The following is a 27260-nucleotide window of genomic DNA, read 5'->3' as shown; positions in this document are numbered from 1 at the left end:
GCATAATTATCTTTTGCAGGTTTTGTCATTTCAAGATAGATTTATTCAAACTAGAATCCCTTATGTCTGCTTTCTGAATTTCAGACTTTCTTCCAAGCAAGGTGAACTCCCTTGTATAAATATGGATGAAAACAAATTATTTTCCTTGGTACATACTGTGAATCAAGAAATGCCTTGCCATTGTCTGCATCTCTTTGGTGCAAAATGGCAAAAGATGTAACATAACTTTCAAGTTATGTCAAGACATCAGTGTGGTAATGGTAAAACTTGAAGGTGATCTCATTCAACTTGAAGGATATCGTGCAGCACGCTGTAGTACAGCACAACCTAATAGAAGAATTCATTTACTTTGAAGTGAATCGAAGTGGTTTTTTTTTTCCCTGCCCTTATATTTATGTTTGAATGTGAATCAGTAATCTTGCTGGCAGCCTCACTCTGCATTTGTTATGGGAATTTTCAATGTCATGCATTATATGATTTGTATCCTCAAATAGTTTCAAATAAAAGCTGTCTGCTGTTTCCTGGTGGAGTGCCAAGCGAATGAATACTCGTTGGGTTTGCTATGTGTACATATAGTTTTACATCTTCTGTAATTAACTTGTCAATCTAGTGTCTTCTGGAAAGCTGCTGCCAGGTATTGTGGATTACGTTAGACACTAAGAATTCAAGCAGTGATATTGGCACTTTTTCATACCTGCACCGGAGTTTTCCTTAATGGACCAAGACCAATTTAATTTTCGGTATTATGTGTCTTGTTTGATTTTACACCTGGGCCATCATTTCACATCCCAGAAAAATAAAATAAAAACCAATTCCCCTGTAACATTCAGGAAAACAAACCATCCAACTTTACTAGGGGATATATAGTAAAAAGACATTGAAATACAGTTTTCTGTTAGCTCAAGCTGAATCCACGATAAATTAAACTATCGTAAATGGCAAGATTGTTAAATTATGAAATATGATGTTTGACCTGAGTTGACTGTGTTTAGGTAAGCTTTCTGTTATAAATGATGGTATTCATTGAATGCAAGTAATTCAGTGCTTACATTTTTTTAAACATGAATAGCAACTTAATATAACACTAAAGCCACTCAGTCATTTATTAGAAACTATTGTTAGAGAATCACCATGGGGTAAGTTGCATTTGGAAGAACTGAGTTTCGGAGACTGCTTTGTGAATTTAGGAAATGTACCTAAATACCTTCAGCCTTAACCTTTTGAAAAAAATTGGAAATTTTCCTGCTTACTAAATTGTGATAAATGTTGCCTGGTGAGGGATTAAGAAGCAACAGTCTCACCCAGCAATTTTCAACCAGGGTGCCACAAGAATTTTTAAAACATGCAGTGCCTGACTGCACTAACCTCTTTTACTTTAGATTGTCAAATAAGAAAATGACAACAGCCAACGTGATAGCTATCCTGTGTGAATTAACCAAAATAATAACTTTTTATTTTTCTTTTCAGGTGTGCTGCAGAATTTTAGTAATTAGTTTATGGGTATCATGAGATGAAAAAGCTTGAAAATCGCTGCTCTAGCTGAATGGGAAGCTGAAGGCTTAGTCTGTTTTGCTTAGATTTTATGAGTGTATTTTGAATTTGTTAGGACAGTGATGGAGGTGACAAGGAAACTAGCCTCCTCCGCTTTCCCTAACATATAGCAAGGCCTGAATTGGCATAAATCCTCACAGAGCTTTCTGATGGTAAAACATGACTTATGGTGCATGTAAAATGTTTGCACTTGTAGTCTGTTGTCATTGTGATCATTCTGGCCTAAGTTAATTTAAATGACTTTATGGATCACCATGTAGGACAAAGTTTGCCAAAAATGGAATAGACCATGCAACCGACCCTTATGCATTCATTTTGGTTATGGAAAAGTAATACCATTCATAACCAGTTAGGGGATGCAAAGTTTGCATAGACAGAATATTGAAAGGACCTGTGAGATTTGATAGATAATAGACCTTTCAAATTCTGATTGGATAAAGAATGAAGTTCAGCCAGAGAAAGTAATCAGGTAGCACTCAGGCCCCAAGAAACCTTCAGGCTCACTCCCAGGTCCTCTCCAAGTTTCACAGGATGTGCCTTGTCTCCGGGTTATGCTCTATGAACATATGCAGGTAGATCTTCATCGTGAGAGCTTCAGTGTATGTGTTTACCTTTTGTTTGTTTGTCTCCATGCCCCAAATGATGCAGGGAAGCCAGGCTGCTATATGTCAGCAATTCATCCACAGAACCGGGTCCTGGGTTCTGCCAGAAATGTTTCAGACTTTAAAGGGCACATTACAAATTATTAACTGGCACCTCTCATTTTTATCACAGACGAGAGTGTTTAGCTGACTTCCAGGTAACCCCAGAGATCATCATAGGGATGTTGCGGTCTAACTGTAAGATAACACTATCTTATACAGCTCAGAACCAGATTTCCCAGCAGGCTGTCTAGACCTTTGTTGATCCAGTATTACTATAAGATCATATTGTACTGACCTCAAGTCTTTATATTTCTAGAGAGGTATCTGCCGTTTTTATATTATTGACGAGAGGCACGGAATTCGTGTCAGAGTAGGCCTTCCTCCCTCAGGCTGCCGGAACCGGCTTCCCTCTGGCACCCATGGTTCGGGCTTCCCTCACAGACCTGGCTTTGTCCTGAAGGTCTTCGGGTCTAATAATTAGCATATTATGCTTTTTATTATTATAGATAGGAAGTCCCCACTTTTAACATCATTAGGATGAATACTAGGAAAGGCCCTGGCCAGAAGTTTTTTGCATTAGATATCAAAGAAAATAAATTATAGAAACCGAAATTCTTAATTGTCTCCTAAAAATTAGTTGCCTCTCCCAGATATTTAATTTTATTTTTAAATTGATTCTAGGGAGAAAGGAGGGAGGAGGAAGGTAAAGAGAAGGAGGGAGGAAGGGAGGGAGGAAGGGAGGGAAAGAAAGAGAGAGAGAGAGAGAGAGAGAGAGAGAGAGAGAGAGAGAGAGAGAGAGGGGAACATAGATGTGGGAGACAAACTTTGATTGGTTGCCTCCTGTTTTTGCCATGATCAGGGACCGAACCCACAACCTACATATGTGCCCAGACCAGGAATCAAACCGCCCACCTTCTGGTACACAGGACAATGCTCCAATGAACTGACCCACACTGGCCAGGGCACATCTCCCAGGTTTTTAAAACTATCTGTCAATTGATATTATATGGAGTTTTAATTTATTTTATATTTCAAATCTTAAAACACTATTATTTTTCAAAAAACATGTTTTGGGGGTTTTGTTTGTTTTTAAGTAAGAACTTTTAAAATACAGATTTGGGTATCATGAGAGCTTTCAGGGTGCTTACATATGGGAATATTTAGTATAATATAACTTCTATCAGCCTCCCTAATAAAAACACAATATGACAAATAAAGCAGCTTTAAAACAAAACCCTTTTTTTTTTAATAGAGTGTTGCTCCCAGGAAAGAACACACAGAAATTTTGAAGTCTCCACAGAGCTTGTTTTTCTTATCTAAAGTGAAAATGCTACATTCAACGTGCTTCCTAACAGTGAGACCTTCAGGTTGCAGGCTCTTGCAAATGTAACAAAGTTCAGGAGAGCTTAGCCCCTGACCCTACTTAAGAAGTTAACACTCTAGCAAGGAAGATAAGCCATGCAACATAGCCACAATAGAAGCCAGAGTGAGGTAACTTGCTATTTTGGAGGTTCTGGTGATTGTGGTAAACAGTGCCAACAAAGGAGACTGTTCACCGAGACCAGTGAAGTCTTGTAATTGTGTCCAAATGGAAAGCCAACAGAAAAGTTGATCTGAGGTCATTGCAAAGCTAACAGACTTATTTCTTGATCCTCTTATATTTTTCTTCTTCATTGATGATGCAGTACAATATAAGTAATTAGGTAACATTCATTAACATCAAACAAAATCAGATTTTACTTCTATCTGTTTAATCAACAGCAATGATGAAATCAAACAAAATGAACCCACTGTATATTTTTGGTTTGAATTATTTTTAATTATATCATAAGATAGAAAATGCATTTGAAATAGTCTTTTTTCTCATGACATTTTTGTACTATTTTAATATAATAATTTTATGTTTTTTTGTTTCAATATATTCATCTTTATGAAGATAAGCATATATACAAACAAATTTTTATCAATAAAAATATCTCACAACACAGTTGTAGAAAAGTACATTTGTTTTAAAAATTGTTGATGTATATCAACAGGAAGGTGCACATATATGTATATCATGTTTCAGTTCAATAAATTTTCTCTAAGTGATCACCATAAAAAAATATATGTCCAGGTCAAGAAACAAAGGGCTAACATCCCAGAAGTCCTTCTGATAGGCTCTTTCAACTACTATCACCCTTACCCAAGAGGTAACTTCTATTCTGACCTCTAATGGCATAGATTGATTTTGCTGAATTCAACTTTAAAAATGTGATATTGTTCAGTAGTTTTTAAAACTTAGGTTTCTTTACACAGTTACTTTTATCTATATATAAAAAGAGGTAATATGCAAATCACCTAGGACACTGTAATAGTCACGACCAGCTCAGGAGGAGGCTGTGAACGCAGATGGGCCTACAGCAGAGACACAACACAGGGGGGCCCACCTCCGGCCCTAGCAGCTACAGGGTGGTGGCTGCTGGGGCTGGGGTTGGGCCTGAAGGGGAGACACAACACAGGGGGGCCCGACCTCAGTGGGAGACAGCGCTGTAGGAGGGGCTAAGAAATGTCCTCATGAGCTGCAGAAAAAACACCTTTTCTTACCGCTCATTGGCTAAGCTCCCTGTAAGCCACTCACAGTGTCCTTGGTAACTTGGATAGTAAGAATCCAAGAAGGTGATCTAGGGTTTTTCCACCTCATTTCTGGAGGAAAAAAACCAAAGATCTGCTGCAGGAGGGGCTAAGAAATGTCATACCTTACCCTAGGCGGTTTGGCTCAGTGGATAATGCCTAGGTTTGCCAACCACAGGGTCTAGGTTCAATTCTGATCAAGGGCATGTAGCTAGGTTGCAGACTCCTCCCTGGCCAGGGCCCACGTTAGGACTCATGCAGGAGGCAACCAATCAAAGTGTCCCTCTCACATTGATGTTTCTGTCTTTGCCTCTCTTATCCACTCTAAAAATCAATGGAAAAATATCCTCAGGTGAGAATAAGAAAGAAAGAAAGAAAGAAAGAAAGAAAGAAAGAAAGAAAGAAAGAAAGAGAGAGAGAAAAAAAGAAAGGAAGGAAGGAAGGAAGGAAGGAAGGAAGGAAGGAAGGAGAAAGAGAGAGAGACATCTTGAAAATGCCTAAAGAAAGTTGTCATGTTTTCATGGGGAAGGGACTGGCATCCGTGTTGATGAAAACACCTTGGTGGCTGCAGCAGCAGGCAGTGGCAGCAGCAGCAGGGTGATGAGGGTGGCACCTTCTCCTGATCAGCCCGCAGAGGGAGGCCAGATTGCTGGGAGCAGCCCTAAGCCATCAGTAGGACATCCCCTTTGGGCTCCCGGATTGTGAGAGGGGCAGGCTGGGCTGAGGGACCCCTTTGCCAGTGCATGAATTTTGTCCACCAGGCCTCTAATAAAGTATAATCATGTTGTTCCATGTAGTGTTGGTACTCTTTTTCCTCCATGCTCTATATTATTCCATTGTGTGCACATATAATAATATTTATATCAATTTTACTATTGAACATTTGAAAATTTTCTAGTTTATAGCTGTTGTAATAGTCTTGCTATCCACATTCAAATATACATTATTTTCTACTTCTATTTGTATTTCTGGTAGGTAGATCTAGGATTAGAATTGGTAGATCATAGATTCTTTATACATTTAGCTTAAGTAGATAATGGTACACAGTTTGAATTGGTCATGATTAATTCACATTCTCAGCAACAGCACATGAGAAACCAGAAGCTCCACATGTTCACACACTGTAGTTTTCATGTTACCCATTCTGGAATTTACATTTATTAAAAAATAAATACTGCTTACATTTCAGTTCAGAAGTATTCTTGCTCTATCTGTCTATGCTTAAAATATAACCATGCTAAATGTTTAAAAGTATAACTGTCTATATATTCAAATGACTTATTATTTGATATAAAGTTCATATTTTTATTAAACTATCTCTATGTATAAAACCTCTCTGCACTTTGTATTTTATAACTCACTTTACTTTGGGAAAAACCCACCTCTGTATTTCAAAATATTTCTGTGAATCTTAGGAAGTTTTTGTAATAGAAACTAGAAAGATAGAGGTAGGTGATAGAGAAATAGATAAATAGATAGAAAGATGGATGTTCAATTTCTATTTGCCTGGAGTGTAAAAAATCACCCCCCAAAAATGCACTTGACACAATTCAATGTATAAATGGGAATTCTTTTGACAAAGAGCTACATATAAAATAAATTACTCACAGTAAATGTTTAAAGTGACCCCTCCTAAAAATAAATAAATAAAACACTGCACTGCTACCGACTAAGAATGGAAAATAAAACAAACTATCGAATCAGCCACATTCATTTCTCTTTTATTGTTTTGTAGCCCCAGACAGGGAGACTTCAGAAGTCATTACTCGATCACACTCTTGGGAGCCTTTGATCTGCACCTAGTGAAGTAGAAGAGATGTTTGGACAAAATGAAAGCTACTGGGATATGCCTGAAACTACTGTTAATCAGTTTGGGAAAATAGTGCTGGAAATAGTCTCTTCCATAAATATTTACTTTCAACATCTCCTTTTTTATTTTTTTTTATGAACGATATATTTGAGAAAGGGGCAATTATTAATCATTGTTTAATTGTAGGTTTTAACATCAATGAAGGTTAATGACCTAATGATTATGTTCCAAGTTACAAATCAATCATTTTGTTAATATTTTTTAAATACTCAAGGATATGTTTATTGATTTTAGAGAGAGGGGAAGAGAAAGGAAGAGAGAAACGTCAGTATGAGAGAGAAACATCAATTGGTTGCCTCCTGTACTAGACCCAACTGAGGATCAACCCATGGAGGAGTGGCTGGCCTGCAAACCACCGTAGGTCTGTTGGCCAGGTCCCCCAAGTCCCAAGAGAGCCCCCACCCTGATCCAGGATACCCTTCAGGGCAAACCAGCCAGCCTCCACCCATGCACCAGGCCTCTATACTAATAAAAGGGTAATATGCTAATTAGACTGGGAGACTTTTCAGGAAATCTTCTGGATGTTCTTCTGGAACAAAGCCATGGTGGTAGGGCCAAAGTAGAGGTGGTTAGAGGCCAAGAGAGGAGGGCAGTTATGGGTGATCAGGCCAGAATAGGACGGCAGTTGGGAGTGATCAGGCTGGTGGGGGAGTGGGGCTGGTGGGGGTAAGCAGACCAGCAGGGCGGCCAGTTGGGGGCAAGCAGTATGTCAGTGGGAGTGAGTGGGAGGTGATCAGGACAGTTTCGAGTTAGCAGGCCAGCAGGGGGCCAGTTGTGGGCAAGAAGGCCAGTGGGAAGGAAAGGTGGTGGTGAGCAGGTCAGCAGGGAGGCAGTTGGGGCCAAGCACATTGGCACGGGGGACAGTTGGGGGTGATCAGGCTGGTGGTGGGGGCATTTTGGGGCAAGCAGGCCAGCAGCAGGGGCAATGGGGGGTGAGCAGGCCAGCAGACAGAGTGGTTAGGGGCAATCAGGCAAGCAGGCAGGCAGGTGAGCAGTTAGGGAATAGTGACCAATCAGAGGGGTTATCAAGGCACCAGGATCTGCAGCCTTTATAAGCTGTAGGAAAGAAGGACTTAGTGGCATTCTTCCCCCGGCCCATGTGGGAGTCAGTTCTGTGGGACCCTTTCCCCAATCCTATGTGGGAGTCTGTAATTATTCTTCAATAAATCTCCACCTTTGCTATACCACTTTCTGTCCATGGATTCATTCTTCCATTCTAGCGGACAAAGAATCCGGGTTCCAGTCCAAAAATTCAGTATCACCTATTTGGGCATCATCAAGAGGAGATAAAGGTTGTAATACCTGCACATATTTTGATGAGGAACTTTCTAAATAATTCCTTAGAAATAGCAATAGTCTGACAGAGTTCAATCAGCTTTTCTTGTCTATATCCACAGTTTATCTAAGCAGGTCAGTAAGGAGATCCTAGGTTGTTTTTCCTTAAGAAAGGTAAACAGTATGCAGAACAATTTATAAATCGTTGAAAAATTTATTAGATGCCTTTCAGATCATAATTAAAGTGCTTAGCTCATTATGATAGTTTTCCTTAGACCTCAGTTTAAATTTAAAGCCAATCTGGTGGGTGTTTCCAGTTTGCAATTTTGAATAAGACTGCCAAAATAAGCAGTTCCCTCCCTCCCTCCCTGTCTCTCTCTCTCTCTCTCTCTCTCTCTCTCTCTCTCTCTCTCTCTCTCTCTTTTTTCTCTCTCTCTCTCTCTGTCTTTCTTTTTTCTTTGGAAGTGAGATATAAAGAAATAAGAACAACAATAAATATTCAAATTATTTAATTTTTGATAAAAAGAAGGGATTATCTATACCCAATACATTATCATTAGGAAAAAAGACAATAGTATATAAAGATATAATTAAAACAAAACAAAAAGAAAGGCTTTCCCATAATAAAGAAGACTTGAATGCAAAAGGATCCAGAAGAATAAACCCTAAGCCATATGCCATAGAGTTAATTGGCTTCAAACTATATATACACATTTATCTTGTGCTGCAAGGCAAAAACAATATGTTACTTACAAAAGCTTAAAGAATTACAGCTGGTCTTAGACTTCTTTAGAACAACTGCCAAAGCAAGAGAACAGTGGAACAATTCTCTTAAGTCCTGAGTGACCCAAGGGTTTTTATACCTGCCCAAACTGAATACAGGCCACAGACAACCAGCTTTGACTATGCAAATAGCAGAGGATTATTATTGCCAAGAAACTGTGTGTGTGTGTGTGTGTGTGTGTGTGTGTGTGTGTGTTTTCTGTCATCCTTACTTCTGTTAAGAGTCTGCAGAAGAACAGCTTAAAGCTTAAGACCACTCAGTGGTTGACTCTACCATTCTGTGACCTGAGCTGTGGGGGCTGCAGACCAGCCTTGGGTGGCGGCTGAGTGTCTGGTCTTCAGCAGTGTGAACGAAAAGGGGCCACGTGCTCACCTGGCTAACTCAGGGAAGGCTTGCATGGCAGCCTTGCAAACTCAGAGACCTACAGTAACCACAAACGATGGTCTGATATGAAAACATTTTATTAAAAAGAAGTTTGCCGTGGGTAGTCATGTCCTAGGCCTGCATCTTCCCTGACAAAAATCAACATTGATCTTAACAAAACCTATTTTCTTTTGGCATCTAGGATGACACACCTTTGGAATGTCTGAGTAACTTGTCACTTCTCTTTTGCTGGATTCCTCGGGCCACAACCAATGCACGTGGGTACCAGGGCTGAGACCTTAAATTCCTTCATTGTTATTGCTATCTTGTTAATGGTTGACTGTTAACTATCATGTACCTACTTATGTAAACAAAGCATATGTCTATCCTTTTACTTCTATCCAATCCCAAAGGTTTCCCTGTTTTGCTTTCTCTCACCTCCCTAATCTATCACTAATGGATTTCATGTAACCCACTTAGGTCTCTGCCTTCGATGGTAATTTATAAAAATAGGCGGAAAACTGCCATTCTCTAGAGTAGGGGTGTCGAACTCAATCAGAGAAGGGGCCAAAATCTAAAATCCAGCCTAAATCGAGGGCCAAATGGTTTACTGAACAGTCATAAACTGTCATTGTAATGGAAACGCAGTGGAGTGCAGTGATGACAGCGCAGTGTGGGCCACATTGCAAGGCCTGGTGGGACGGATTTGGCCCGCGGGCCTTGTGTTTGACACGTGCTCTAGAGCATTATTCCATTAGTTGAGATTCTGCTCCTTGACAGTTGTCGACAGTGTGGCTCAAATAAGCTCACAGAAATGCTTTACAGGTTTGAATGATTCTTATATTAATAGTAGGAATCTGCTGAATGACCTCAGGCTGAGCTGCAGTGAACTCAGAAGCCAGAGCCTGCCTTTTACCCTGAGAGTCCTCTAAGTCAGAGCCCTTTTAGTGGTCCCTGCTCTTCCTTTTGTCTCTTCAGGATCTCTACAGATGTAGAGATTGGGTGTGATCTCCCCTGGGTGTTCATGGGAGGTGGTGCCAGGCATGCGCAGTGCATGCGCAGTGCTTCCTGGGCCAGCATCCACCATGTGAGACCCACTGAATGAGCCCCTTGTGGCCAGGGCTGCCCAGAGCTGGGGCAGGCCAGTTAACATAAGACGCCTCTGTGGGAGGTGGTGGTCAGTAACGACAGAAGTCTCTGCTCTGGGAAGGCTGCCTGGATCTGGTTAGAGAAGCTTGCAGGAGTGATGGGATTGGTAATAGGAGCTGCTCCAGTGGCAGCAGCAAATTCCAGCACAGCTCGCTGGCTGGTATTCCAGATCAGTTTCCCTACATAGACAGCTGGTTAGAAATTGCTCAGATCTTGCCACCTTGGGTCCGGTTCTGCTTGTGCAAGAAGGGACAGAGTAAGGTTTTGGTAGCAGGTATGAAGAGGCAGGCAGGGCAGGAGCAGGCTAAGGAGAGGCAGGCAGGGCAGGGGCAGGCTAAGGAGAGGCAGGTAGGGTAGGAACAGGCTAAGGAAAAGCAGGCAAAAGAGGAGAAGCAGGTCCCTCAGAAGGAAGTTCAGCCCCCTATTCTTTAGGACTGCCCCCCCCCGCCCCCGCCACGAGGAAGTCCCACCAGTATTACCACCTCCATATGAGCCACACGCAGCACCAAATGCCTCCCCCAACCCCATTATTCTGAAAGGTCCAGACAGTCTGGAAACACCATCCCTCCTCCATCTCTCCTCAACCAGTCTCTCCAGAGCCAGTTGGGCGGCGCTTGCATTCAGCCGATTAAGGGCCCAAACAACGGCCGACACTTCAGATGCCTCTCAGGGAGATTCAAGGTGCCCAAGTGCTTGGTGAAGATGGGACCTTACAGGAAGGGAGGCCGGTCTATTATTATCAGCCTTTTACCACAAGTGACATTCTGAATTGGAAGCAACACTCCCCAGCTTATTCTGAAAAACCTCAGGCCGTGGTAGATCTCCTAGAAATGATCTTCCAGATCCAGAAGCCCACCTGGGTGGACTGCAAGCAGCTCCTTTCCACGTTCTTTTAACACTGAGGAGTGCATGAGAGTAATGACAGAGGCTGGGAAGTGGCTCCAGACCCAGGCCCCGGCAGGGACATTAGACACAGACAGATGGGCAAGGGAGGCCCTCCCCGATGAGGAACCTAATTTGTCCTAGAACTCAGAAGACGGAAAGACCAGGCTAGAAAGATACCGGCTGGCTTTCCTCCAGAGGGTCAGGGCCAGAGCCAAGAAGCCCACCAATATGGGTAAAATCTCTGAGGCCTTCCAGAAGCCTGACGAAAGCCCAGCAGCTTTCTATGAGAGACTGTGTGAGTCATACCCGATCTACACTCTATTTAACCCTGAGGACCCGGACACTCAGACCATGGTAAATGCTGCTTTTGTGGGCCAAGCCCAGCCTGATATCAGGAGAAAATTACAGAAGCTGGAAGGGTTTGCAGAAAGAAAAAGCTAGTGAACTGCTAGAGATAGCCAATAAGGTTTTCATTAACCAAGACAGAGCAGCAAAAAAGGAGGAAGAAAAGAGAATGCAAAGAAGGGCCAATGTGAAAGCAGCGGCTTCCAGAGGTTCGGGCCCCCAAACAGCCTAAAAAGGGAAGCAAATTAAGAGATCTGGAGGGGAAGGAAGAGCAAGCCTGAGACGGGACCAGTGTGCCTATTGTAGGGAAATGGCACTGGAAGAATGAATGTCCCAAATGGCAGAGCAAGAAAATAGGGTCCCCTTTTCCACCTAGTCGCTGTCCACCAGAACCCCCTGAAGCAGATTTTATTGGCCTGGCAGCAGCTGACTCTGACTAGGACAGACCAGGCTCTTTTCAGCTGGGCCCTCACAAGCCCATGGTCAGAATGAAGATTGGGGGCCAGACTGTGGACTTTATGGTTGATATGGGAGCGGAGCACTCCCATATCAGTAGTCACACAGAAAGTAGCATCTCTCTCAGGGAAGGAAATCACAACGAAATACTCCCCTCTTGCCTGTCAAAAAGCCAGAGAGGAATGACTACTGCCCAGTACAGGATTTGTAGGCTGTGAATGAGGCTGTTATAACCTTGCATTCCGCCATCAGAAGCGGAATGGTTTACATGTCCAGGTCTGAAAGATGCCTTTTTCTGTCTCCGATTAGCCCCCATTAGCCAGCTGCTTTTTTTTTTTAATATATATTTTTTAATTGATTTTTCACAGAGAGGAAGGGAGAGAGAGAGCTAGAAACGTCCATGAGAGAGAAACACCGACCAGCTGCCTCTTGCACACCTCCTACCAGGGATGTGCCCGCAACCAACGTACATGCCCCTGACTGGAATTGAACCTGGGACCTTTCAGTCCGCAGACCGACGCTCTACCACTGAGCCAAACTGGTTTCAGCAGCCAGCTGCTTTTTGCTTTTGAGTGGGAAAACCCAAATACAGGAGCCAGGGAGCCTGGATCAGACTTCCTTAAGGATTCAAAATCTCCCCTACTCTCTTTAGTGGAGCACTAGCATCTGATTTATCTAAGTTCCCAGGACAGGACTTGGGCTGTGTTCTACTCCAGTATGTAGAAGAAAAGATTGTGGGACAAGGGTGTGGGGGAGAGATGAGAAGGCTATTTTGTAAAACTACTGTTTGCAATTCTCTGCTGTATTTTCTTAGACGGCCTCTTGTTTTAAAAAAAATAACTTTGCTTTCTAGCCTGCTTTAGCCTGCTTGAACAATGAGGAAGATATAAACTTAGCTGTCTGACCTTGTAGGCCAGAGACTAAATAGGCCCATACTCTCAATGCCATGCCAGGTGTATTTTTTAATTGGATAGAACTGTGTTGTTTTCAAGGCCAGCAGCGAGATAACCACTAAGTGCATGGAGGGCTGGCTCTCTAATAAAAAGGGAAGTTCTGCTTGTAGCCTGGCTTAGAATTTGAATTCCTTTTCTCTAAGCCCACCACGGTATGTGAAGTGTGACTCCAAACTCTCGGCATTGTTTGATTTATTCCGGTTCTCTGTAACACTACAGCACAAAGAAGCCAGAACCCAATCCCTAGGAACCCTTTCATGACAAGGAAGCATCAGGTGGCAGTGATATTCAGGTGGTTAATTGGCTGACAACAAAGAGACTGAATAGTAGGGTTTACAGGTGATGCCACTGTAATCATAGGGTCCTTATAAGGGGAGGGGAACAGGAAAGTAGAGTTACTCAGTGAGAGAAAGACTCTTCTGGTCACTGTAGCTGTGGAAGTGTTCAGAGAGCCTTGAGCCAAGAAAGATAGCCAGTAGAGACTGGAAAAGGCGGGAAAACGGCCTGTCCTCTGAGGCTCCCAGGAAGGAACACAGCACTGCCTGATTCTTGCTTTTAGCCCATGGGGGAGGCCCTCTGCAGATTTCCAACCTCCAGAACAGTAAGGTAATTAGTATGTTTTTGCTTTTAGCCCACTCAGTTTGTGGCAGTTTGTTACAGCAGTCAAATAATGCTCTGTTATTAGACTGGTTTGAATTGACGCAGCCTGCAGGAACATTGCAGTAGGCAAGGTTATAAGAGGACTCCCAATGAACCCCAGTGAGCTGGTATGATGACTTCTCCTTGCATGTGGGTGGGACATGTGGATATGATGGATTATCGCCCTAATGATGACCTATAGCCGTGGTGGGCAAACTCATTAGTCAACAGAGCCAAATATAAATAGTATAACAATTGAAATTTCTTTTGAGAGCCAAGTTTTTAAAAGTTAAACTATATATGTAGGTACATTGTTATTAACTAATTGGGGTACTCCTAAGCTGTCCTTTGCTAAAAATTTAAGGGGCCAAAGAGCTGCATATGGCTCTCGAGCCATGGTTTGCCAACCACTGACCTATAGCATACCTTAGAGATATTGTGGGTTTAGTTCCAGATCACTGCTATAAAGAAGCAAGTGCCCAGCCAGCATGGCTCAGTGGGTAAGCTGGACCTATGAGCCAGTAGGTCACGGTTCCATTCTGGTCAGGGCACATACATGCCCAGGTTGCAGGCTCCATCTCCAGTATGGGGCGTGCAGAAGGCAGCCGATTCTCTCTCATCATTGGTTTCTGTCTCTCCCTCTTTCTTCCTCTCTGAAATCAATTAAAAATTATATATATATATATATATATATATATGTGTGTGTGTGTGTGTGTGTGTGTGTGTATACCATATGTATATATGTGTATATATATTTTTATTAAAAGAGACGAGTATGGCAATAAAGGGAGTTTATGGGCTTTGTTGTTGATTTTTTGTTTTTGTTTTTGTTTTTCTTTTTTGGACGCTTTTGCCCTCAATTTGTAAAACACAAAACATGTGTGAAGCACAATAAGCATGCAATGAACTGAAGTATGCCTTTTTAGGTCAAAGATCAAAGAATTTAGGGATTTAATTGAGATGGCTAATCAGTTAGCCTGAGTTAATCATGTGAGTCCTTAAAAGACACTCCAGGACACTCTCATTGACTTTGAAGAGGCAAACTCTTCTGTTTCAGAGAGAGCTATGTGATTTTCATGACAGGAAGTCACTAGTGGTTAAGATGATCAATCCTACAACTTCAAGGAACTTAATTTTGCCAGTAACTGAGTGACCCTGGGAACTGATCAGATCTGAGGCTAATACAGCCCAGCTGACACTTGTTTTCAGCTTTTAAAATTCTGAGCAGAGAACCCTGTTGAGTAATGCCTGGATTTCTCACCTATATTAATATTATTATTGCTATTATTTTTAATCAGTGATGAGAGAGAATCATTGATCAGCTACTTCCTGCATGTTCCCCACTGGGGATCCAGCCTGCAACCTGGGCATTATGCCCTGACCAGGAATCCAATCATGACCTCCTGGTTTTTAGATCAACGCTCAACCATGGAACTATGCTGACTGGGCCATAACTATATTATTTTTAAGCCATTACGTTTGTGGTGGGAATTTTTTATATAACAATAGAAAGTACATACAAGCCTCTTTGTATGCATAATGGAAATTAATAGTTAAAAAACAAACAAACAAACAAAACACCTGCCATTCTTTTAGCAAGTGAAAGCAGAGGAATTTGAACAGCCTGTTTATTTTTCTATTGTGTGACTCTTGCCAGTTCCAACTTGGTTATATAATGAGGTAGATCCAGAATTTTTTTGACGTTATTAAATAATTGTGTTTATAATAAATACTAGCTGATTATACATTCGTCTGTCATTTTAATGACTGATTACTTATAAATAACTTTAAATTATCCTACTTGTTTGCTGAATTCTTTCCCTAAGAGATTATAACCTAAAGTTAGAAGTTACCAAGTATGCCTTTTTCATAGCTTTTTTATTACTTTCTACCATGACAATAGATGCAATGTAGTTATGGGAACTGGTTTTTGAATAGTGCATTATAAAAATGATATTATTTGTGATATCTGGTTATTTTTATACTTTTAAAAGCTTCTTCATAGAATGCTTATTACAAGCTTATACTGTCATTTCCAAAATAACCTTAATTAGTAATAATTTGATTTATTTTAAAAGTTTGCAACAACTTTACCTATAATGAATATGCCAAGGTCGGCAGTTTCTAGGTTTGCCATTATTCCGGTTACATCCCTCTGTAAAGAGACTTGTTTCTCCCATGGAAGACAAAGGAATAAAGTTTTCTTGCAACTATAATTGAACTCTCATTAGAGGGGAAATGGTCCCATCTTAGATTTAGGCAGTCGCTCTTAGTCACAAATATCGTTATATTTATGCTAACACATTCAAATTGTCTAAGCAAGTTAATTTTATTTGGATTCCTGTTGACACATTTCCTCACAAATTTCAAGGGATTCCCTCATTAAACTAAATCTATCACAATATTCCATCCTTTACAAACTTGGTTCAAAAGATCCAAGTACATAAGACGGCAATTCCACTGCAGTTAACGGAAGCTCCCCTCATGTTGTACTGATGCTCTTTGCTCCTGCTGAGCACATTTACTTGAATCTGCTTTTGGGACTTGTTTGTTTTCCTTTCACTAGTCTTTGCTGTCTTCCTTTTGCTTTGCCATCTGTTGTTCTTTTTTCATCCTTTGAATTTTTCTTCTTCTTCTTCGTCGTCATCATCATCATTTTTCACTCTTTCCCATTTTATGCCAGACTAAATAGGGGAAGAGCTTTCACCAGGTGATTTACATCTTTCCCTGTGCTAAGTCCTGGGTCTCTTTTCCTTCATTTCAAATGACGCCTTTTCTTTGGCATCAGTTACATATGGTTACTGATTCCCCGTGTTTTGTTGTCTCATTATCATTTGTCTGCTAGGCATCATTAGCTCCCTCATCATGCAAGCTCCCTCCCTATATGTCATGTGGAAGTGAGTCTCGCTCTTCCATGATGAAACTTTCTAAGGACAGTTGGTGTATAATTGCGATGAAAGAAAATGGGATGTCCAAGTCTCCCAAACACTGGGTGGCTGGGACTCGTGCACTTGCTCTCATCCATCAGTGTCTCTTTAGACTCACATGACGGGAGTAGACAGACAAGCATGTTCCAGAGAGCACCCGGGCCTCTTACTAGGGAACATCTCCAGCAATTGCAGATAAAACTTTTTGAAGTGAATGTTAATGGTGTTCTGTCGACCTGGAATTGCACGAGACTCTCATTTCCTATCATTCAGTTACATCCTTGTCAAACTGATGGCGAAGGATATATCTGCTAGATGGCTAAAGAGAGGAAATGCCCTTTGGAAGTAAAAAGCAGTGTAAATATTCAAAGAAGTTGCATGTTTTTCTTAACTTTAGTTTCAAAATATTAATGATTACCAACCGTCCATTGATGAAAAAGAAATCAGCGGAGAAACCTGTGAGCATTATCATAGACCTCTGCCTTTCCATCCCTTTTACCTTCCCGGTTTGTTTGGAAGAACAGATGTTCCTAAGTATTATTTTGATCGCCAAAGTAATGTCTCAGTGATTGAAATATACACAGCATTAGAGATAATCTCAACAAAACAAATTTATTTGTTAGCTGTGGTGACATGAATGGGGATATTTGACTTAACTATTATTGCTTTTCTTACATAAAAGTGGCATTGAACCCATTTCATTTACCTGGTTATTATTTAACAGGAGAGGAGTGAGAGGCATGCCATTTACACAGCTTTGCCATAAAGCTGCATTTCACATTCTCCACGTCTTTTCTCCATTAGTTGATGGGAAACTCTGGACTCTGGCCCTGTTTCTGATGCTAGTAAACTCTCAGCTGATCCTTTTTTCAGGACTGGCTGGGGAGAAATGGGATATTTCAACCTGAGAAATGTAATTCCATGCCCATAAAGCCTCCTTCCACACGCCATCCTCCCATGCTAGTCTTGAAAAACTCATTTTCTTGAAGATATAGCAAGAGCCTTCCTCCCACTCATGTTTGAGGAGTCTGGCCCTTTAATTCCTCCAGCATTAAGAACATGAAACACCGTACCCATAAATGATAATGAAAGGGTTAACTACCTAGCTTAAGACAGAGAGAGAAGGTGTCCATGGAGGCATCTTGGCTTGAGCAATTAAAATAGCCATAAACCAAGGACAGAGATATTTCTGGCCTGCGCAGCTGAAGTAGTAAATCTTCTCCAGCCAGGAAGAAAAAGAAGCCGCTTTACTCTTTTGAACAGAGAAGCCAGCGGTTTCAGTCTCAAGGCTTTGCAGGACAAGGTTGCTAGGAGCCATAAGTTAGACTAAAAGTAGCCCTGACCTGAGCAGCTGGGAGAGCTGAAAAATAAAACATTTCTGGGCAGCGTAACTGGGAGAAAGCCATAAGATAGATTAAAAGTGACTCCAACTTAAACAGAGAAGATGAATATGTGAAGGACAAAAAGAAAACACAAAATAGGGAAAAGGAGGAGAGAGGCACTACATGGGCCTTGACCTTAGCAGAGTGACCAATGAGGAAAGCACTGGAGTCCTATGTTAGGAAAGAGTCCAGTTAGAAGTGGTCATGCCAGACAAAGAATTATAGCCCATTTAATGCCTCAAGACAAAGAAAGCACTGACCGCCCTTCTTAGGGCACCCTCTGTCCCTCTGTGCCGGGAGGAAGAGAATCTCAGAATTAGGAATTTTAGCGATAACATCTGCTGGCAATAAAGTTTCTCCTACTTGCAGTAAAGTTTCTGTACTTCTCGCCTACCACCTTTTGTTCATGGCTTCATCCTTCAAATACATCTGGACAAGAACTCGGGAAAGAAATCACCTTTGAAATAGTGCTCAATAAAACAACTTGATTCAGTAAGTCAGTACCTGGGAATGGAGAAAAGACAAAACTTCAGAAAATATCATTATTTCCCCACCTATAGAATGTTATGCAGTCATAATAAGAAACTAACAAAATATTTGCAATTATTTAAGTGAACAAATAGAATGCAATTCAAATGTATATTAAAGACTAGAGGTCCCTTGCAGGAAGATTCCTGCAATAGGGCTTCCTGCTGTGGTCTCCACTGCCCCACCTGCTTCTCTGCCTTCTCCTCCGCTGCCCCACTTGCTTGCTTCTCCGCCGCTTTGCTCCCTAATGCAGGGCTTAGCTTCTTTCTATGATGTCTTCAGTCTTCCTTCTGGCCTGGATATGCAAATCAACTGCCATCTTGGTTGGGTTAATTTGCATACTTGCCCTGATTGGTTGGTGGGTATGGATTGTGGGTGTAGTGAAGGTAGTCAATTTGCATGTTTCTCTTTTATTAGAGAGGATTACTAATATTTGATAATAATGAAAGATATAAATGCTAATAAGGTATAAACTTAATTGGAAGATACCAAATATACTAAAATTGTATTAAAATAATTTTCATATTTTGCCGAGGCTGGTTTGGCTCAGTGGATAGAGAGTCAGCCTGTGGACTGAAAGGTCATGTGTTTGATTCCGGTCAAGGGCATGTACCTTGGTTGCGGGCTCATCCCCAGTGGGGGATGTGCAGGAGGCAGCTGATCGATGTTTCTCACTCATTGATGTTTCTAACTCTGTCCCTCTCTCTTCCTCTCTGTAAAAAATCAATAAAATATATTTTAAAAAATATAAAATATAAAATAATTTTCATATTTTATTCAAGAAATAGTTCAGTATAAAACAATATATGAAAATAAATGCCAGTACATATCTGTCTTATCCTTTACCCTTTATTCTCCTACAATACAACTTACTCTTTCTTATGACATTTGACCTTTTTTAGACTCCACCTATAAGTGGTATCATACAATATTTGCCTTTCCCCTGATTACCTCATTTAGCATAATATCCTCAAATGCAGTACAGCTTAAATTTATACAATGTTATATATAAAATATATTAAAAAAAAAAAAACTATGCAGAGCAGAAACTACTGGAATAAATAAAAAGATGTCAGTGTTCATTTGAATTTCATATGTGAAAATAATGGTATTTTAAATTATTGAGAAATTATGTTTTATTTCATAAGCAATCAAAATAAAATTGGTCTCTGTTCTTATGCTATATACAAAAGTAATTTCCATATAGATTAAATTTTAAACAACATTTATATGAAAGTAATGTTTAAAAACAAAGTTATTCTGGCTTGGAGAAATCTTTCAAAATAATAGAAGGCACAAAAACTATACAGTTAAAAATATATTTAATTACAAATTTTCAAAAGTAATGACAAAATTTTTTTGGTTCAAATTAAAAACAATGGGCAGATTAGAGAAATACACAAAGCAGACAAAACATTAATAACCTAACTTCTGAAGAGTTAATAAATATAAATGCGAAGACCCAAATATTCACAAAAAAAGAGAATAATTTGAATAGACATTTGCAAAATTATAAACTACAAATGATTAGTAAAATGTAATTATCTAGTCTATTATATATGAATAGTAAAGCCATTGTAGAATCTGTAGAAAGAAACACATAAAAATATATCACAGAATTTAATTATCATAAAATTTTATAGACAACACATTTTTGTGTGTATTTGCATAAGATTAGTGAGACCTATGAAGATAGTTGTCATGTTATCCATGGGTCTTTTTTATATGACCAGATTTCAGGACACTTGTATTTAATTTTGTATTTAATTCCGATTTAAAAAAAAAACAAAAACATTTAAAATATTTGTAATAATATATAACCTATAATAAAATGGTCTACAAGAGCATTTTCAGCAAACATTTCAGTTCATTTTATATAGCTTCATTGTTTAAAGGCAGCTGCAGTTATATAATATGTGCAAATTAAGATTCTTTATTACTGAAAAATCTATATATTTATTCTCACATTATATCCCCAAAACAGTTGCCAATATTGCTATTTTTAGAAATATTATCATGTATCTAATGATAAGAAATAGTAAGATACAAAGAGACTTACACCTGCGATTAATCAAAGGAAAGCAGTAATTTTGCCCACTGGTCTAAACTTGCTTCTCAGTGAATGATTTGTAATTTTGTTTATGTCCCTTGTCATTTTTTTCTCTATCATAAATATGACCTGTGACAGTACTTTCATATAAGTAGGAATCTCATCTTGTGGCTTGAGTAAAACTTTAGCAACATATTTATGTATGCAGTTGTTATGGTTAACTCTTGTTCCCTCTTTGTGCACTGTAGTTCTCACTTCTAAAATAAATTTCATTTGCCATGTTTTCCATGGTGCTCAGACTGATCAGTATTGCTATTGGTACTTCCATTTGACACTTCTGAGCTATTTTTTCTTTTTCTTTTTTTATCATAATTTTCCTGTAAAATGTGGTTTCAGCTCTTAACACATTTATCAAACTTTTAAACCTTTGCCTAATTAAATAAGTCTAACTATGACAAAATGTAAATACATAAATTCTTATAAACACTTACTCATTGTATTTAAGTTCAAAAATTACAGGTAGCAATATCTGTTGAAAATTATAAAACTTATTTTTTTAAAGAATATGTGAAAGCTCAGAAATACAAAATATTTTACATATAGTAACAAATTCCATGTTACTATAGTAGCAACCAATATCAATATCAGGTAGTTTTCATTTGATCGCTAGATATGTGTGTATTACCTGCCCAGGATAGTCACTTTAAACCTACACCCAGCTTGAACCATGAGGAAACCCATTTGACATGTTGTAGAGAGATATGCCTTCAGAAATTTCCTTGCATGTTTTACTAAATATGTATGTATTATGGAAATATTACTAGTATTGATTCTGAAACTAGAATTTACATGTCCTTCATATATAAACCAGTGTTACTGTTCCTATGATTAAAGGGGAAAATAAACACACATACAAAACAATTCCTTTTTTTAAATTATTTTAATCAGGAAAAAAAAAAAGCAAAATGAAAATGAAAAAGTGACAAGGAAAGAAATCATCATTAACTTTGAGAGACTTAAAAAAATTACTTCATTTCTGAGCCTTAACATCCTAATATATAACATTGGGGCTAAGGAGTTCTTTTCATCATGGATTACTGGGAGGACTAAGTAACATAATGCATGAGAAAAACTTTAAGAACGACTGTGCAAATATTAATAGTTGTGATACATAGTTTCTCTTACTTCGGGTGTTACTCTGAGATATCTACCAGCAATTGTTATTCTTTTTATTCTAAAGGAATTATGTAAACATTTAAAACACATTTCAAGAAACATTTGAAAAGAAAATATAGTCTAGTGTGTATCTGAATATATTTTACCCGAGTGTTAGAGATAAGAAAATTCGAAATTTTTTAAAAATAATTTTATTGATTTTTACAGAGAGGAAGGGAGAGAGATAGAGAGCTAGAAACTTTGATAAGAGAACATTGACCAGCTGCCTCTTGCACACCCCCTACTGGGGATGTGCCCGCAACCAAGGTACATGCCCTTGACCAGAATAGAACCTGGGACTTTTAAGTCCGCAGACCTACGCTCTACCGCTGAGCCAAACCGGTTTCGGCAGAAAATTTGAATTTTTGAAACAAGGGTTAAACTGCCAGTTGGAAACGTTTTATTACCATTAGCCATAGGACTCATTTTCAAATGGTCAATCTTAAAAAGGCAGCTTTTCATATTCAACAGGGGTGTTGGGGACCTCATCTATATAGTTTGGCAGGACATGAAAAGATTAATGCGGGATTCCTTCTCTGTAAGCTTTAGAATTTAAAGGCAATATATTTTCCAGGGAAGAGATGCAGAGCATACATATGAACACATTTAACTGGATGTTATTCTTTAGTACTGAAGCTGCCAAACACTTTAAAACCTAAGAACTGGGAAGAGTTGTATTCACAAAGCTGAAAGTTTTAAAAGGAGCTTGTTGTAGGAGTAAACTTCAGACCTGCAAACCTTAAGTAAGATTAAAATTAATTCAGACTCTCCTTTTACCTTCTGACTTGATAACATACTCTTAAAAGCAATTTGTATGCAAATGTTTACTTTAAAAAAGTACAAGATTGGGATAAACACCCAACTCTACCACGTGTCAGGATAATTTTTAAAACTAAAGACTCATTCAGTCTGCATAATAAGTCTTGTTTTGTGTCTGATGGTGTTTATTTGAATCTGTAAGGTGGTGCCAACTAGTTTTCTGAATTTTCATTTAGAGTTGCTTACTCAGAACAAATCAGTCATCAGTGTTCATTACTTTAAAAGATACCTAACTACATTGCCTCTCTGGAAGTTGAGCAAGTGGATATTAAAATGTTCAGAGCTGCCCTAGCCAGTTTTGCTCAGTGGATAGCACATTGGCCTGAGAACTGAAGAGTCCTGGGTTCAATTCTGGTCGTGGGCACATGCCCAAGTTATAGGCTCGATCCCTAGAAGGGGGCATGCAGGAGGCAGCTGGTCAATGATTCTCTGTCATCATTGATGTCTCTCTCTCTCTCTCTCTCTCTCTCTCTCTCTCTCTCTCTCTCTCTCTCTCTCTCTCTCTCTCTCTCTCCCTTCCTCTCTGGAATCAATAAAATATATTTTTAAAAATATGTTCAGTGCTTTTACACAAAGTTATCAATAAATACTTGTTAAATGAGTTGATAAAATGATCTGACAAGGAGTATTGCAATGTAGTGCTGATTAGTATCTTGCTGCTAATTTTCTTCTGTATCCCAGTCTAGGGAAGGATAACAACTCTTAAAATGATCATTTTCCACTCAATTAGTTATCTAATCCAGAGAATGCAAGTGATTGGCAAAGCAAAATGTATATATGTCACTTTTTGTTGAATGTAAGCTTCCTACTTTTCTTTTTAAAAAATTATTTATTGTTTAAAATATTACATATGTCTCCTTCTCCCCCATTGACCTATCCCGGCCACTCCCACTGCCCAACACATACCCTCAACCCCCTACTGTCTGTGTCCATGGTTATCCTTGTATGCATACATACAAGTCCTTTGGTTGATCTCTTACCCCCACCTACTTTCACCCTCCCCTGCCTTCCCTATGAGGTTTGATAGTTTGTTCAATGTTTCAGTGTCTCTGTATCTATTTTTGTTCATCAGTTTATGTCGTTCATTATATTCCACCAATAAGTGAGATCATGTGATATTTATCTTTCTCTGACTGGCTTATTTCACTTAGCATAATAAGATTTCTACCTCATTTGGTGGCTAATCTTGGTGAAAGATTAAAATCTCAAATACAGATGCCAAGAGGCTATTTCTTGCTTTGCTCACCATAGTCTAATTTAGAAATAGGTCCTTGATCTCCAATGATGATTACTTAGAAGCACTCTAAATATAAAAGGAGCATTTGCAATGAATCATTCTTGACTACATTATTTTTACAATCCCCTAATCTCTACCCATCACTCTGTTTCTCGATAAGCCTTCTGTAGTCTTTGTTTCAGGAATTAGACAGTCTTATAATGTGATATACTAGTTTTTTTATTATCATTTCTCTTAATAGCATAAAAACTCCATGGCTACAGTGGCATTGCCTTCTTCATGACTATTTTTCTCAGCACCTAGAATTGTCTCTTTATATAATATTTCTTGAAAAGCTGTTTGTTATATAAATGGTAAATTATAGGTAGTGGCATTGTTACATGTAGCAGCAACCTGATCAGTCTTGTGCTATAAGATTAGGCCTGTTATTTCTTGACCTCCCAACTTCCCTGTTTTAGATTATTAATTTCCACAATTATCTTATTTTCTTTAAAATTTTTTCAGCATTGATTTTTTTTTAATTATTATTGAAAGTATCACATATCTCCCCTTTCCCCCCATTGGCCTCTCCTGGCCCACCCTGGCCCCCAGCCCGGGCCTTCACACCCCTATTGTCTGTGTCCATTTGTTATGCTTATATGCATAAAAGTTCTTTGGTTGATCTCTTATCCACCTCCCCACACCTCTCCACCCTCACCTACCTTCCCTGTGAGGTTTGAGGGTCTGTTCTATGCTTCTACGTCTCTGGATCTATTTTTGTTCATCAGTTTATGTTGTTCATTATATTCCACAAATGACTGGCTTATTTTGCTTAGCATAATGCCCTTCAGGTCCATCTATGCTGTTGCAAATTGTAACAACTTCTTTTTTATAGCAGCACTAGAGGCCCAGTGCATGAAAATTCGTGCTGGGGGGCGGTGTCTCTCAGCACAGCCTGCACCCTCTCCCAGTTCTGGAGCCTTCAGGGGATATCCCACCTCTGTGGGAGGTGATCAGCAGGCAATCTGGGGACAGCGCCAGCCAGCCAGAGAATAGCCAGCCCTGACCCCTCCCCCCCTTGCCCCTCCAAAACTGCTGATTGCCACCACCCTGATCGCTGTCCCCTCCCTCTGCCCACTAGCACACCTTGGCTGGCCTGGCACTGCCTGCTTACTGGTATTGTTGTGTTTTCATTATCATTTGTTTTCAGGATGTTTTTACATAATTTCTTCTTGGATCTCTTTGGTAACCCAATCATTATGTAATAGCATGCTATTTAGCATCCAAGGGTTTGTTTTTTATGTCTAATTTTTTGCCATTGTGACCTGAGATGCTTGATATAATTTCAGTCTTCTTGGATTTGTAGAGATGTAGCTTGTTTCCTAATATGTGGTCTATATTTGAATAATGTCCCATGTGCACTTGAGAAGAATGTATATTCCATAGCTTTGTTGTGAAATTTTTTGAAGATGTTAATCCATTTGATCTAGTGAGTTGTTTAGGCTTGCTGTTTCTTTGTTGATTTTTTTTTTTGTCTAGAAGATTTATCCAGTGATGTCAATGGGATATTTTAGTCCCCTCCTATGATTCTATTGCTATTAATTTCTCCCTTAATAACATCCAGGTTTTTTATGTATCTCTGTGATCCTGCATTAGGTTCATATGTTTACCAGAGTTATATCCTCTTATTGTATCAATGCTTTAAGTATTATGAAGTGTCCCTCCTTATCTCTTGTTATGGTCTTCATTTTGAGGTCTATTTTGTCAGATATAAGTATTGCTACCCCAGGTTTTTTTCATTGCCATTCACCTGAAAAAAAATTTTTCCCCCATCTCTTCAGTGTGTGTGAGTCCTTTGTTCTGAGGTAGGTCTCTTATAGACAGCATATGCATGAGTCATATCTCTTATCCATTCAGCCACCCTGTTTTTTGATTGGAGCATTTAATCTCCTTTCATTTAAAGTTATTATTAATAGGTACTTACTTGTTGCCATTTTTATCCTTTATGTCTTTGTTTCTCCTTTTCTATTTCCACTTCTTTCATCAGTCACTTTATGTTTATTGCATTGCTGGTTTAAGAGTAATAAACTCCCTTAGCTGTTTTGGTCTGTGAAGCTCCTGATTTAACCTTCAATTTTGAATGACAGCCTTGCTGAATAGTGTATTATATTTTTGAATTCATTCCTTTACTTTTCATTACTTTGTATACTTCATCCCATTCCCTTCTGGCTTGATGTGTTTATGTTGAGAAATCAATTGACAGTCTTATGGGATCTCCTTATCAGTAACTTTCTGTCTCTTTCTTGCAACCTTTTCTTTGTTTTTAATGTTTGCTTTAATTATGATGTGTCTTGGTGTAGGTCTTTTTGGGTTCATCTTCTTTGAGACTCTGTGCTTGTGTGACTTTTTCATACCCAAGTCAGGGAAGATTTCTGTCACTTCTTCAAATTGGTTTTCTATTCCTTGCTTAGCTACTCCTGGCATCCCTGTTATGTGGTTGTTGCTTCATTTCATGTTGTCCCAAAGCGCCATTAAACTCTCCTCCTGCTTTTTAATTTTTTTCTCCAATTGCTGTTCATACTGGGTGTGGATCTGCCTTGATTCTCATGCCTTTATTATCTCTGCTCTCTGGTGTACGATTCTCAGTGAGGTCTCAGAGTCCTCTAGCATGCAATTCACTGAGTGGCCCCAGCACCTGTGACAGGATGACACTCTGGATCTCTCCATTGGTGCAGTCCCAGGGACTGGGTGGGCGCTGGGCCTCAGCTCACACAATTGGTGCTGTCCCAGGGGGGTTGTGGGAGGGTTGGCCAAGTGTTCCCAGCTTTCATCCATTGGCATGGTCCTGGGGCCTGGGCAGGAAACGGCATGGTTCCCTCTGGCTTGCACTTACAGTGCTGGGTCCTGAAGCCTGGGGTCCTGGAGCCATGGGTCCCTGGAGCACAGGGTTTGGAAACACAGGGTCTAGGATCCTGGGTGGAGACATGCTGCACGGGCGGTCTCTCTGGCCTGTTGTCATTGTGGACGTCTGGGAGCCCGTGAGGAGGTAGGGCACCATTCACTATAGGGGAATGGTGGTGCTCCCTCATAAGTTACGCGTGGCGAACAGCTCATAGCACGGGTTCTGGGAGGTGTCCAAGGGCAGTCTGGATGTTGGTGTGGCTGTGCTCCTGGCCTCTGTTGTTCCCCACTTTAAGATGGCATGGGTTATGCACCTCCTCCATACCTGGCTTGGGAGTGACTGTTAACAGCAGCAGGAGCTCCCCTTCATGGAGAGCCTGATCATCAGTCCCCCAGACTCTTGCAAGATCAAACTGTCCCTCACTCACTTCTCTCACCCTCCACCTATGTCCACACACGCTCCTCTCACCCCTTTAGTCGCTCACACCCTCTTCTTCTCTGCTGTTCTGCTGGCGGCCACGTTGGGATTCCCACAATTATCTTAATAACTTTCTTTTTACTTAACTTTATCAGCATCACTTTTTATTTCTTGAAACTGATTTAAAGATAATTCTAAAATCCTTCTGTGATCTCCTTCTGAAACTATGACATTCAATAAGGGGAAAAGTACAAGCTTCTAAGTATTAAAATACTAT

Source organism: Pipistrellus kuhlii, unplaced genomic scaffold, assembly GCF_014108245.1.
Source record: "Pipistrellus kuhlii isolate mPipKuh1 unplaced genomic scaffold, mPipKuh1.p scaffold_m20_p_9, whole genome shotgun sequence".
Taxonomy (NCBI): domain Eukaryota; kingdom Metazoa; phylum Chordata; class Mammalia; order Chiroptera; family Vespertilionidae; genus Pipistrellus; species Pipistrellus kuhlii.
Note: the sequence above shows the minus strand (reverse complement) of the source record.